Here is a 14,514-nt window from a genome sequence, read left to right as displayed (position 1 = left end):
AATGATAAGGTGAAGAGGACAACTCAGATTCAAAACCTGTAAGCCAGAAAACTTACAAAATATGGAATTTTGGTCAGGATGGTTAGCGTAAATGAAATTGGATATATATGCCACCTTGAAACCACAAGAAACAATATTATGTGGTTTCTTGAAACCACAAGAAACAATATTATCGGTTCTACAACCTTACCTTGGCTCATGGCACCATGGTTACCAAGGTAATTATTACAACAGTGTGTCCACATCTGAAATATTGTTGAAAAATAAATCCAGAGTTTGTAGGACTATAAGAGAGAACCGTGGTCTACTAAACCAAATTAAAGGTAAAATCTAAAAATCTACAGAGTGGAAAATGACATTCTTCCAGAAGAAGCGTTTCCCCAATGGCTCAGCAGATCAGCCTGCAATGCAGGACACACAAGAGATAGCAGGTCTGATCATAGGTCGGGAAGATAGCCTAGATAAGGAAATGGTACCCCACTCCAGTATTCTTGCTGGAAAAATCCCACAGAGGATCATGATGGGTTACAGTCCATGAGGTCACAAAGAGTTGAACATGGTTGAGTGACTATAAGCACAACACACAGAAAGGAAAAGTGATTCTTCTTATACGGAAAGACAAAAGGCTAATCTACATGGTGACAACTATAGATAACACCTCCACACACCTCCATCTACAGGAAAGGAAGACAGGAGGACTGGCCATCAGATAAGTAAGCCCACTTACATAGTAGAGTACAATAAATATATGAAAGGAGTTGATCGACCTGATTAATATCTGGCAAGCTTCAGTATCTTCTGGAAAACTCAAAAATGGGCTTCTATTTGAGTAATTTTGGTTTATTCGATGCATTTAAAATTTATTGTAGCCTGAATGCATGTAATAAAATGATTTATAAGCAATTTTTGTTACCAGTAGCCACTGACCATTCTGGTGAATGCCAAAGAATGTTCAAGCTACTGCACAATTGCAATCATCTCACAAGCTAGCAAAGTAATGTGCAAAATTCTCCAAGCAAGGCTTTAACAGTATGTGAACCAAGAACTTCCAGATGTTCAAGCTGGATTTAGAAAAGGCAGAGGTACCAGAAATCAAATTGCCAACATCTGTTGGATCATAGAAAAAGCAAGAGAAGGCCAAAAAAATATCTACTTCTGCCTCACTGACTACACTAAAGCCTTTGACTGTGTCGATCACAGCAAACTGTGGAAATTCTTCAAGAGATGGGAATTCCAAACCACCTTACCTGCTTCCTGAGAAATCTGTATGCAGGTCAAGAAGCATCAGTTAGTACCAGGCATGGAACCACAGACTGGTTCCAAATTGGGAAGGAGTACATCAAGGCTTATTTAACTTATATGCAGTTAAATAACTTATATGCTTATTTAACTTATATGCAGAGTACATCATGAGAAATGCTGGGCTGGAGGAAGCACAAGCTGGAATCAAGACTTCTGGGAGAAAAATCAGGAACCTCAGGTATGCAAATGATACCTCCCTTATGGCAGAAAGCGAAGAGGAACTAAACAGCCTCTTGATGAAAGTGAAAGAGGAGAGTGAAAAAGCTGGCTGAAAATTCAACATTCAAAAAACAAAGATCATGGCATCTGGTCCCATCATTTCATGGCAAACAGATGGGGAAACAATGGAAACAGTGACAGACTTTATTTTCTTGGGCTCCAAAACCACTGCAGATGGTGACTGCAGCCATTAAATTAAGGCGCTTGCTCCTTGGAAGAAAATTTATGACCAATCTAGACAGCATACTAAAAAACAGAGACATTACTATGCCAACCGAGGTCTGTCTAGTCAAAGCTACGGTTTTTCCAGTAGTCATGTATAGATGTGAGATTATGACCATAAAGAAAGCTGAGCACTGAAGAATTGATGCTTTTCAACTGTGGTGTTAGAAAAGGCTCTCGAGAGTCCCTGGGACTGCAAAGAGATCAAAGCAGTCAATCGTAAAGGAAATCAGTCCTGAATATTCATTGGAAGGACTGATGCTCAGGCGGAAGCTCCAATACTACGGCCAATGATGCAGAGAACTGACTCATTGGAAAAGACCCTGATTCTGGGAAAGATCGAAGGCAGGAGAAGGGGATGACAGAGGATGAGATGGTTGGATGGCATCATTGACTTAATGGACGTGAGTTTGAGCAAGTTCCAGGAGTTAGTGATGGACAGAGAAGCCTGGTGTGCTGCAGGCCATGGGTCACAAAAAGTCGGACATCACTGAGCAACTGAACTGCACTGACTGATTCTGGTGAATGCAGGGGTAGTCTCCCGCCTGGTCCTTCTTGTGGCATTTCTAAAAGAGACCCTGCAAAGATCCACCTTATCGACTATCAGGTAAAATAAAAGAACATATTCTAGAGGAAATAATACCCACAGCACTTAAAAAACAAAAGCTGCCAGACAGTGTAGAGTCTGCTCTTTACAGAGGAAAGCACAGTGAAACACAGTGCATTTGTAATAGATGTTCTGTTCTCCTGTGCAGAAGTGCTTGCTATGCTGCCTATCACACTAACAAAATATCAGAATGCTTTAGTAAGACATGTACAAAGTCTCAAACAGATACATTAAGTGCAAAAGAAGCTGATATGTATTTAAACATGGGTGTTTCAGGATTCACTTACATAACAAATTGCCATCCATAGGCCTTAGCTTCTGCAAAAATTTCCCAGTCAATAATGTGTTAACAGGCTCAAGAGCACATCCCTGAACACCCAGCTATACACCTGGGTCCAGAGCAGAGGGAGCAGGCAGAATCACCCCCCCTCCCATTTCTCCTTAGAAGACACCTATCTGCATACTTTCCCAGCTGCTGCTGCCTGAGGGTTCAGCTTCTAACCAGCCTTCCTATAGGTGCTGACTGTGGTCCCTGCCTTTGAACACTGCCAAGTGGGCACTCCTTCAACCACCAGGATGCAGTGGGAACACAGGTGGTGGCTTGGACAATTACAAAGGTTATAGGAGTGTGAGCCAACCTGATCGATAAGGCTCCTCTCCTACACAAACCACTCAAGCAAGACTAGGAGAGGAGGCTGCTTTATCTAAGGCACAGAAACAAACTCAGAGTCAAGGAAAATGAAGAAACAGAGGAATATGTTCCAAACTAGAGAACAAGATAAAACTCCAGAAACAGGTCTTAATAAAACAGAGATTAGTAAGTCGTCAGAGAGTTCAGTTAACAGGCACAAAGATACTCACTACGGTCAGGAGCATCTCTGCTCCGTCATCACTTTCATGAACAAAGAATTTCAACAAAGAGAAAGAAAATATTAAGAAGTACCAATCAGATCACAAGGCAGAGAATATAATTAACTGAACTAAAAAAAAATAGAGAGTTCAACAGCAAACTAGATCAGTCATAAGAAAAGATCCATGAACTTGAGATAGAACAGTAAACCATAGGCACAAAGGACAGAAGCTCAAGAGAATGTAAGGGACTTATGGGACACTATCAAACAGACCAACACACACTTAGAAGGGCACAAGAAGGCAAAAAGAGGGAGAAAGGGAAAGAAAGCTAATTTAAAGACATAATGGCTGAAACTTCCCTAACCCGGAGAAAGAAACAGATGTCCAGATCCAGGAAGGTCAGATTTTCAAAAAGGATGAATACAAAAACAGACTCATACTGAGACACATGATAATTAAATTATCAGAAAAGACAAGGAGAAAGATCTTAAAAGCAGCAAGAGAAAAACAACTTGGTACATACAAGGGAACTCACATAAAATTATCAGTAGATTTTTTTTTTTTTTTTTTAGCAGCTTTGCAGGCCAGAAGAGACTGGGGTGTGTATTCAAACTCCTGAAAGAAAAAAACACCTACCAACCAAGAATAATCTACCCAGCAAAGTTGTCCTTCAGAAGTAAAGGAGAACTTATTACATATACAAAACCCTAAAGTCAACCAGAAAAAGCTATTAGAACGAATAAACAAATTCAGTAAAGTTGCAGAATACAAAATCTATATACAAAAATCAACTGCATTTAAATTGCCCCTCAGAGTTGCAGAGCGAGTTTTTCAGATAAGGAAAAATTCAAGGAGTTCAGCACCAACAGACTGACCCTATTAAAAATGTAAAACAGACTTCTTTAAGCTGAAAAAATGGTACTAATTAGTAGCAGGAAAACATATGCATAAATCTTGCTGATAAAGTTAAATATATAATCAAAGTCAGATTAATATAATGCTGTAATAGTGCTGGGCTAATCACTTATAGAAGCAAGGTCTGATGCTGTAAAGAGCAATATTGCAAAGGAGCCTGGAACGTTAGGTCCATGAATCAAGGAAAATTGGAAATGGTCAAACAGGAGATGGCAAGAGTGAATGTCGACATTCTAGGAATCAGCGAACTAAAATGGACTGGAATGGGTGAATTTAACTCAGATGATCATTATATCTACTACTGTGGCAGGAATCCCTTAGAAGAAATGGAGTAGCCATCATGGTCAACAAAAGAGTCCGAAATGCAGTATCTGGATGCAATCTAAAAACGACAGAATGATCTATGTTCCTTTCCAAGGGAAACCATTCAATATCATGGTAATCCAAGCCTATGCCCCAACCAGGAACACTGAAGAAGTTGAAGTTGAACGGCTCTATGAAGACCTACAAGATCTTTTAGAACTAACACCCAAAAAAGATGTCCTTTTCATTATAGGGGACTGGAATGCAAAAGTAGGAAGTCAAGAAACACCTGGAGTAACAGGCAAATTTGGCCTTGGAGTACAGAATGAAGCAGGGCAAAGGCTAATAGAGTTCTGCCAAGAGAATGCACTGGTCATAGCAAACACCCTCTTCCAACAACACAAGAGAAGACTCTACACATGGACATCATCAGATGGTCAACACCAAAATCAGATTGATTATATTCTTTGCAGCCAAAGATGGAGAAGCTCTATACAGTCAGCAAAACAAGACCAGGAGCTGACTGTGGCTCAGATCATGAACTCTTTATTGCCAAATTCAGACTTAAACTGAAGAAAGTAGGGAAAACCACTAGACCATTCAGGTATGACCTAAATCAAATCCCTTATGATTATACAGTGGAAGTGAGAAATAGATTTAAGGGACTAGATCTGATAGACAGAGAGCCTGATGAACTGTGGACAGAGGTTCATGACATTGTACAGGAGACAGGGATCAAGACCATCCCCATGGAAAAGAAACGCAAAAAGGCAAAATGGCTGTCTGAGGAGGCCTTACAAATAGCTGTGAAAAGAAGAGAAGCAAAAAGCAAAGGAGAAAAGGAAAGATATTCCCATTTGAATACAGAGTTCCAAAGAATAGCCAGGAGAGATAAGAAAGCCTTCCTCAGTGATCAATGCAAAGAAATAGAGGAAAACAACAGAATGGGAAAGACTAGAGATCTCTTCAAGAAAATTAGAGATATCAAGGGAAAATTTCAGGCAAAGATGGGTTCAATAAAGGACAGAAATGGTATGGACCTAACAGAAGCAGAAGATATTAAGAAGAGGTGGCAAGAATACACAGAAGAACTGTACAAAAAAGATCTTCACGACCCAGATAATCACAATGGTGTGATCACTCACCTAGAGCCATACATCCTGGAATGCGAAGTCAAGTGGGCCTTAGAAAGCATCATTACGAACAAAGCTAGTGGAGGTGATGGAATTCCAGTTGAGCTATTTCAAATCCTGAAAGATGATGCTGTGAAAGTGCTGCACTCAATATGCCAGCAAATTTGGAAAAGTCAGCAGTGGCCACAGGACTGGAAAAGGTCAGTTTTCATTCCAATCCCTAAGAAAGGCAATCCCAAAGAATGCTCAAACTACCGCACAATTGCACTCATCTCACACGCTAGTAAAGTAATGCTCAAAATTCTCCAAGCCAGGCTTCAGCAATACGTGAACCGTGAACTTCCAGATGTTCAAGCTGGTTTTAGAAAAGGCAGAGGAACCAGAGATCAGATTGCCAACATCCGCTGGATCATCAAAAAAGCAAGAGAGTTCTACTTCTGCTTTACTGACTATGCCAAAGCCTTTGACTGTGTGGATCACAATAAACTGTGGAAAATTCTGAAAGAGATGGGAATACCAGACCACCTGATCTGCCTCTTGAGAAACCTGTATGCAGGTCAGGAAGCAACAGTTAGAACTGGACATGGAACAACAGACTGGTTCCAAATAGGAAAAGGAGTACATCAAGGCTGTATATTGTCACCCTGCTTCTTTAACTTATATGCAGAGTACATCATGAGAAACGCTGGGCTGGAAGAAGCACAAGCTGGAATCAAGATTGCCGGGAGAAATATCAATAACCTCAGATATGCAGATGACACCACCCTTATGGCAGAAAGTGAAGAGGAACTAAAAAACCTCTTGATGAAAGTGAAAGAGGAGAGTGAAAAAGTTGGTTTAAAGCTTAACATTCAGAAAACTAAGATCATGGCATCTGGTCCCCTCACCTCATGGGAAATAGGTGGGGAGACAGTGGAAACAGTGTCAGACTTTATTTCCTTGGGCTCCAAAATCACTGCAGATGGTGACTGCAGCCATGAAATTAGAAGATGCTTACTCCTTGGAAGGAAAGTTATGACCAACCTAGATAGCATATTAAAAAGCAGAGACATTACTTTGCCAACAAAGGTCCGCCTGGTCAAGGCTATGGTTTTTCCAGTAGTCATGTATGGATGTGAGAGTTAGACTGTAAAGAATGCTGAGTGCCAAAAAATTGATGCTTTTGAACTGTGGTGTTGGAGAAGACTCTTGACAGTCCTTTGGACTGCAAGGAGATCCAACCAGTCCTGGGTTGGAGATCAGTCCAAAGGAGATCAATCCTGGGTCTTCATTGGAAGGACTGATGCTGAAGCTGAAACTCCAGTACTTTGGCCACCTCATGTGAAGAGTTGACTCACTGGAAAAGACCCTGATGCTGGGAGGGATTGGGGCAGGAGGAGAAGGGGATGACAGAGGATGAGATGGCTGGATGGCATCACTGACTTGATGGACATGGGTTTGAGTAAGCTCCGGGAGCTGGTGAAGGACAGGGAGGCCTGGCGTGCTGCGATTCATGGGGTCACAAAGAGTCGGACATGACTGAGCAACTGAACTGAACTGAACTGAATCACTTATAAAGCCAGTATAAAGGTTAAAAAGAAAAAAGTTAAAAAAAAAAAAAAAAACACTATAACTACAATAGTTTGTTAAAGATACTAAAGATAAAATGATTGCAAATATGACATCAAAAACATAAAATGTGATGGGAGGAGATGGTAAAAATATAGAATTTTAGAATCATTCCAGCTTAGGTTGTTATCAGCTTATAATAGACTGTTATAACTCTTAGATGTTGCTATGTAGGCCTCATGGTAACCATAAAGCAAAACCCTATAGAAGACACACAAAAGATAAAGAAATCTATGCATACCACTCAGAAAAATCATCAAATCATAAAGGAAGAGAGCAAGCAAAGAAGAAAGGAACAGAGGAATTACAAAACAGCCAGAAAACAGTTAACAAAATGTCAATAAATCCATGTTAGTAAAAGCAGAGATGTCACTTTGCCACCAAAGGTCTGTATAGTCAAAGGTATGGTTCTTCCAGTAGTAATGTATGGATGTGAGAGTTGGACCATAAAGAAGGCTGAGCACCAAAGAATTGATGCTTTCGAACTGTGAGGCTAGAGAAGATTCCTGAGAGTCCTGTGGACAGCCAGAAGATCAAACCAGTCAATCGTAAGGAAATCAACTCTGAATATTCATTAGAAGAATTAGTGTTGAAGTGGAAGCTCCAATACTTTGGCCACCTGATGAGAAGAGCTGACTCACTGGAAGAGACCCTGATGCTGGGAAAGACTAAGGGCAACAGGAGAAGGAGACAACAGAAGATGAGATGGCTGGCTGGCATCCTGACTCAATGGACATGAGTTTGAGGATACTCCGGGAGATGGTGAAGGAGGGAAGCCTGTTGTGCTGTACTTCATGGGGCTGCAAAGAGTCGGACATGACTGACTGACTGAACAACAACAAGTAATTGCATTAAATGTAAATGAACTGAATTCTCCAAAAAAAAAAAAAAAAAAAAAAGAGAGAGAGAGAGACAAAGTGGCTGAATAGATTAAAAGAAAAACAAACACAAACCCAAAACCAAGAACCATCAATGTGCTACCTATGAGAGACTCATCTCAGATTTATACGCACAAACTAAAAGTGAAGGGATGGAAAAAAAATATTTCATAAAAATGTAAACCCTCAAAAGCTAGGGTAACTATAGTTAAATAGACCTTAAGACAAATTTTGTAATAAGAGACAAAGAAGATCATCACGTAACTATAAAGGGGCCAATCCAACAACAGGACATAACATTTGCAACTACTTATGCACTCAACTTAGAAACACCTAAATATATCAAACAAATATTAACAGACCTAAAGAGAGAAATAGACAGCAATACTATAATAGTAGGGACTTCTATGTTTCTATTGACTATATTTTCATCAATGGATAGATCATCTAGAGAGAAAATCAATAAGAAAACACTAGACCTAACTGACATGTTAGACCAGATAAACTTGGCAGACATTTAAGAACATTCCATCCAACAGCAGCAGAACACACATTCTTCAAGATACATGGAACATTATTCAAGACAGATCACACAAAACAAGTCTCAACAAATTTAAGAGGACTGAAATTATATCAAGCATCTTTTCCAACCAAAGAAGTATGAGACTAGAAACCAATTATAAGAAAAAAACTGTAAAATTCACAGATACGTGGAGATTAAACAGCACGTTACTGAACAATCAAGGAATCAAAAAAAATTAAGAGAAACAAAAACATCATGAGAGAAACGAAAATGCAGCAAAAGCAGTTATAGGAGAGATTAAGTGAGAAATGCCTACATTAAGAAACAAAAAAGTTCAATACAGTAAACAACTCTCCAAGAAACTTAGAAAAAGAACAAGCTAAGCCCAAGGTTAGTAATAGGAAGGAAATAACAAAGATCAGAGCAGAAATAAATAAAATGGAGATTAAAATGACAAACGATCAATGAAACTAAAAACTGGTTTTGAAAAGATAAACAAAATATGCAAATCTTTACCCACCAAGAGAAAAAGAGAGGACTCACAATTAGAAATGAAAGATGAAATTTTACAACAAAGATCACAGAAATGCAACAATCATAAAATACGTTTCTTTCGGCTGCCCTATGTGGCTGTGGGATCTTAATTCCCTGACGAAGGGTAGAACCTGTGCAGAACAGAGTCCTAACCATTGGATTGCCAGGGAGTTCCCTTAAGAGACTGTTATGTACAATTAATGCCAACAAAGCAAACAATTGAGAATAAGTGCATGTACTCATAGAAACATAAAACCTTCCTAGAAGACTGAATCATGAAGAAACAGAAGATATGATATGACCAAGCTATTACTAGTAAGCCGATTGCATCAGTAATCAAAACCTCTCAGCAAGTAAAGGAGAAGGCAATGGAACCCCACTCCAGTACTCTTGCCCGGAAAATCCCATGGACGGAGCAGCCTGGTAGGCTACAGTCCACGGGGTCACAAGGAGTGGGACACGGCTGAGCGACTTCACTTTCACTTTTCACTTTCATGCATTGGAGAAGGAAATGGCAACCCACTCCAGTGTTCTTGCCTGGAGAATCCTAGGGACAGAGGAGCCTGGTGGGCTGCCGTCTATGGGGTTGCACAGAGTTGGACATGACTGAAGCGACTTAGCAGCAGCAGCAAGTAAAAGTCCAGACCAGATGACTTTGTTGGTTATATTCTTTTAAACATTTAAGAATACCAATTTTTCTCAAACTCTTAAAAAAAAAAACAAACAGAAAAGAATACTTGTAAACATTCTACTAGGCCAGAATTACCTACCGTGATACCAAGACCAGAAAAAAAAAAAGCACAAGAAAATTATAGGCCAGTATCCCAGATGAAAATACAAGCAAAAATCCTCTAAAAATTCAACAATATTCAACATTCAACCACATTAATGGGAACACAGAGCATGATCAAGTGGGATTTATTTCAGGAATACAAAAAGCATGGCTCAACACCCACAAATCAATGTGATATACCACATTAACAGAATCCAAGATAAATATGACCATCTCAGTAATGCAGAAAACAGTACTGGACAAAATTCAACATCCATTCATAATAGAAACTCTCAATTAACTGGATACAGAATGACTGAAACTCAACATAATAAAAGCCGTATGTGGCAAGCACATAGCTAAGATCACACTCAATGGTGAAAGTTTAAAGTTTATTTTCCAAGATCAAGAATAAAACGAGGACACCCACTCTGATCAGTTTTATTCAGTCAAATACTGGAAATCCTAACCAGGCCATCACACAAGGAAACAGAAATAAAAAGCATCCAAATCAGCTTAGAAAAAGTAAAACTGTCTTTATTTGCAAATGCCATGCCACAAAGAACTTTCTTGGTGGCTCAGACAAACTCCTGCAGTGACGGAGACCTGGGTCCAATCCCTGGGTCGGAAAGATCCCCTGGAGAAGAGAATGTCAATCCACTCCAGTATTCTTGCCTGCAGAATCCCAGGGCAGAGGAGCCTGGCGGGCTATAGTCCACAGGGTGGCAAAGAGTCAGACGTGACTGAGCAACTAACACACATGCCAATATATATAGAAAACTCCAAAAACTACACCAAAAAATGTTAGACAAATTAAGTTGTAGGATATAAAACATACAAAATCAGTTATTATACACACACACACACACACAAAACCACAAGCAAACCGAATCATTCACTCAACATTCAAAGTATAGTAGATAAGAATTTATTTATTTATTTTCTTTTTTAATTTTAATTTTTTATTAGTTGGAGGCTAATTACTTCACAACATTTCAGTGGGTTTTGTCATACATTGATATGAATCAGCCATAGATTTACACGTATTCCCCATCCCGATCCCCCCTCCCACCTCCCTCTCCACCCGATTCCTCTGGGTCTTCCCAGTGCACCAGGCCCGAGCACTTGTCTCATGCATCCCACCTGGGCTGGTGATCTGTTTCACCATAGATAATATACATGCTGTTCTTTCAAAACATCCCACCCTCACCTTCTCCCACAGAGTCCAAAAGTCTGTTCTGTATTTCTGTGTCTCTTTTTCTGTTTTGCATATAGGGTTATCGTTACCATCTTTCTAAATTCCATATATATGTGTTAGTATGCTGTAATATTCTTTATCTTTCTGGCTTACTTCACTCTGTATAAGGGGCTCCAGTTTCATCCATCTCATTAGGACTGATTCAAATGAATTCTTTTTAAGGGCTGAGTAATATTCCATGGTGTATATGTACCACATCTTCCTTATCCATTCGTCTGCTGATGGGCATCTAGGTTGCTTCCATGTCCTGGCTATTATAAACAGTGCTGCGATGAACACTGGGGTGCACGTGTCTCTTTCAGATCTGGTTTCCTCAGTGTGTATGCCCAGAAGTGGGATTGCTGGGTCATATGGCAGTTCTATTTCCAGTTTTTTAAGAAATCTCCACACTGTTCTCCATAGTGGCTGTACTAGTTTGCATTCCCACCAACAGTGTAAGAGGGTTCCCTTTTCTCCACACCCTCTCCAGCATTTATTGCTTGTAGACTTTTGGATAGCAGCCATCCTGACTGGCGTGTAATGGTACCTCATTGTGGTTTTGATTTGCATTTCTCTAATAATGAGTGATGTTGAGCATCTTTTCATGTGTTTGTTAGCCATCTGTATGTCTTCTTTGGAGAAATGTCTGTTTAGTTCTTTGGCCCATTTTTTGATTGGGTCATTTATTTTTCTGGAATTGAGCTGCAGGAGTTGCTTGTATATTTTTGAGATTAATCCTTTGTCAGTTGCTTCATTTGCTATTATTTTCTCCCAATCTGAGGGCTGTCTTTTCCCCTTACTTATAGTTTCCTTTGTAGTGCAAAAGCTTTTAAGTTTCATTAGGTCCCATTTGTTTAGTTTTGCTTTTATTTCCAATATTCTGGGAGGTGGGTCATAGAGGATCTTGCTGTGATTTATGTCGGAGAGTGTTTTGCCTATGTTCTCCTCTAGGAGTTTTATAGTTTCTGGTCTTACATTTAGATCTTTAATCCATTTTGAGTTTATTTTTGTGTATGGTGTTAGAAAGTGTTCTAGTTTCATTCTTTTACAAGTGGTTGACCAGTTTTCCCAGCACCACTTGTTAAAGAGGTTGTCTTTTTTCCATTGTATATCCTTGCCTCCTTTGAAGAATTTACAACAACCTTTGGCACTACAGAGCAAGGACCATAAGGAAATGAGGAAAGAAACACTTTATGTTAGTCACTCAGTCATGTCTGACTCTTTGCAACTCCATGGACTGTAGCTTGCCAGCCTCCTCTGTCCATGGAATTTTCCAGGCAAGAATACTTGAGTGTGTTGCCATTTCCTTCTGCAGGGCATCTTCCCAACTCAGGGATCAAACCCAGGTCTCCTGCATTCCAGGATTCTTTACTGTCTGAGCCAGCAGGGAAGCCCCATAGTGGGCTTTTAAAGAAGCATTAAAGTAATGAAAAGCAAAGCTTATTCCTCTACCTCTGCATAAGGATTTAACTTGTAAACATTAACAAAGGGAAGGGAAGTGAAGTGAAGTTGCTCAGTCATGTCCAACTCTTTGCGACCCCATGGACTGAAGCCTATCAGGCTCCTCCGTCCATGGAATTTTCCAGGCAAGGGTACTGGAGTGGGATGCCTTTTCCTTCTCCATAACAAAGGGAAGTTATTAGTAAATATCTCAAAAGCAAATGAGCTGCTTATAAACAGTTTATTAGAATAAACTCATTGGACTTCCCTGGTGATGCAGTGGATAAGAACCCACCTGCCAATGCAGGGGACATGGGTTTGATCCTGTTCTGGGAGGATTCCACATGCCGTGAAGCAACTATGCCCGTGTGCCACAGCTGCTGAGCCCGTGCTTCAGAGCCCACAAGCTACAACTACGATTGTAGCTTGTGGGTCTGCACGATGCAATTACTGCGGCCTGTGCTCCAAAAGAAAGAGTAGCCCCTGCTCACTGCAATTAGAGAAAGCCCACACAAAGCAACAAAGACCGAACACAGCCAAAAACAAAATAAATAAATTTTTTAAAAAGAACAAACTCATCTATGTTGCAAAATGGTGAGAAGAGGTGAGAAGCCTCACAAGCCTGGTGATATCTGATTGTCCAAGAAAAGAAACTTAGGTCAACTTTAAAATTACAAAAATTACAAATTTCAACTTTTACAAAGGTACAGCTTTTTAGAAATGGGTACAACCTTATCTAGAGAGTAAAAATAACATCATAGCTGGCGTAAAAGCAGTCACCAATTAAGAAGCTCAACAATAACTTTATCTTAATATCAACAATAAGCATTCAACTCCTAGTTTTACACTGGACTGATCTATTAGCCAAAAGAAGCAATAATGTTAACGTGAGTAATAAGAACTATTTCTCCTTGTGTAAGCTTACATCAATCACTGATAGTTAACAGCAAATAAACACAATTCAACATCAAAATACATACTAAGTACACTGTTCACCCAACACAGGCATGCACTCAAGCAAAGATTTCTTAAAGAATAAAAGGAACTCAGCAAATACAAACCCCACTTGTTTACCAAAAATCCATCACCTCTAGCATAACTAGTATTAGAGGCACTGCCTGCCCAGTGGTGACTGTTAAACAGCTGAGGTACCGCGACAATGCAAAGGTAGCATCCTCATTTGTTCTCTAAGTAAGGACTGGTATGAATAGCCACACGAGGGTTTTGCTGTCTCTAACCTTCAGTCAGTGAAACTGACCTTCCCATGAAGAGACAGGTATAACAAAATATGATGAGATGATCCTATGGAGTTTTAATTAATTAACGCAAAGACCCTAATTAAACCAAAGGATAACAAAATTTTCACATAGGTTGATGGTTTTGGTTGGGGTGACCTTGGAGAACAGATCTGAGTGATTAAAATCTAGACTTACTAGTCAAAATATATTATTGATATGTTTTATTTATATATATATTATTTGCATATTTATTGATATCATTTTTTAAAAGTTTTTAATAAATTTAAAGATAGGCTACATTGGAGCAATGAGTGACAGTTTTAATCAAAACAGTAATTAATATAAAAACTGACATATAAAACATGGGTTTTAAGTGCAGTAATTATAGGGAAAGCATTTCAAAATGAAGGTTAAAATTCAGGATTTTTTTTTTTAAATACAGTACTTAAAACATGTAAGACTACTACTCTTTAGCAGAACGTCTCCACAAAAATGAACTTTTGAGCAATCATAACCAATATATGGGGTCCCTGGGGAGCTCAGTTGGTAAAGAATCCACCTGCAATGCTGGAGACCCCAGTTCGATTCCTGGGTCAGGAAGTTCCCCTGGAGAAGGGATAGGCTACCCACTCCAGTATTCCTGACCTTCCCTGGTGGCTCAGATGGTAAAGAATCTGCCTGCAGTGCGGGAGACCTGGTTTCCATCCCTGGGAAGGTCCCAGGAGCAGGGA

This window comes from Dama dama, chromosome 23 (genome assembly GCF_033118175.1).
Source record: "Dama dama isolate Ldn47 chromosome 23, ASM3311817v1, whole genome shotgun sequence".
Classification (NCBI taxonomy): Eukaryota; Metazoa; Chordata; class Mammalia; order Artiodactyla; family Cervidae; genus Dama; species Dama dama.
The sequence above is the reverse complement of the archived record's forward strand: the minus strand, read 5'-3'. Positions refer to the sequence as shown.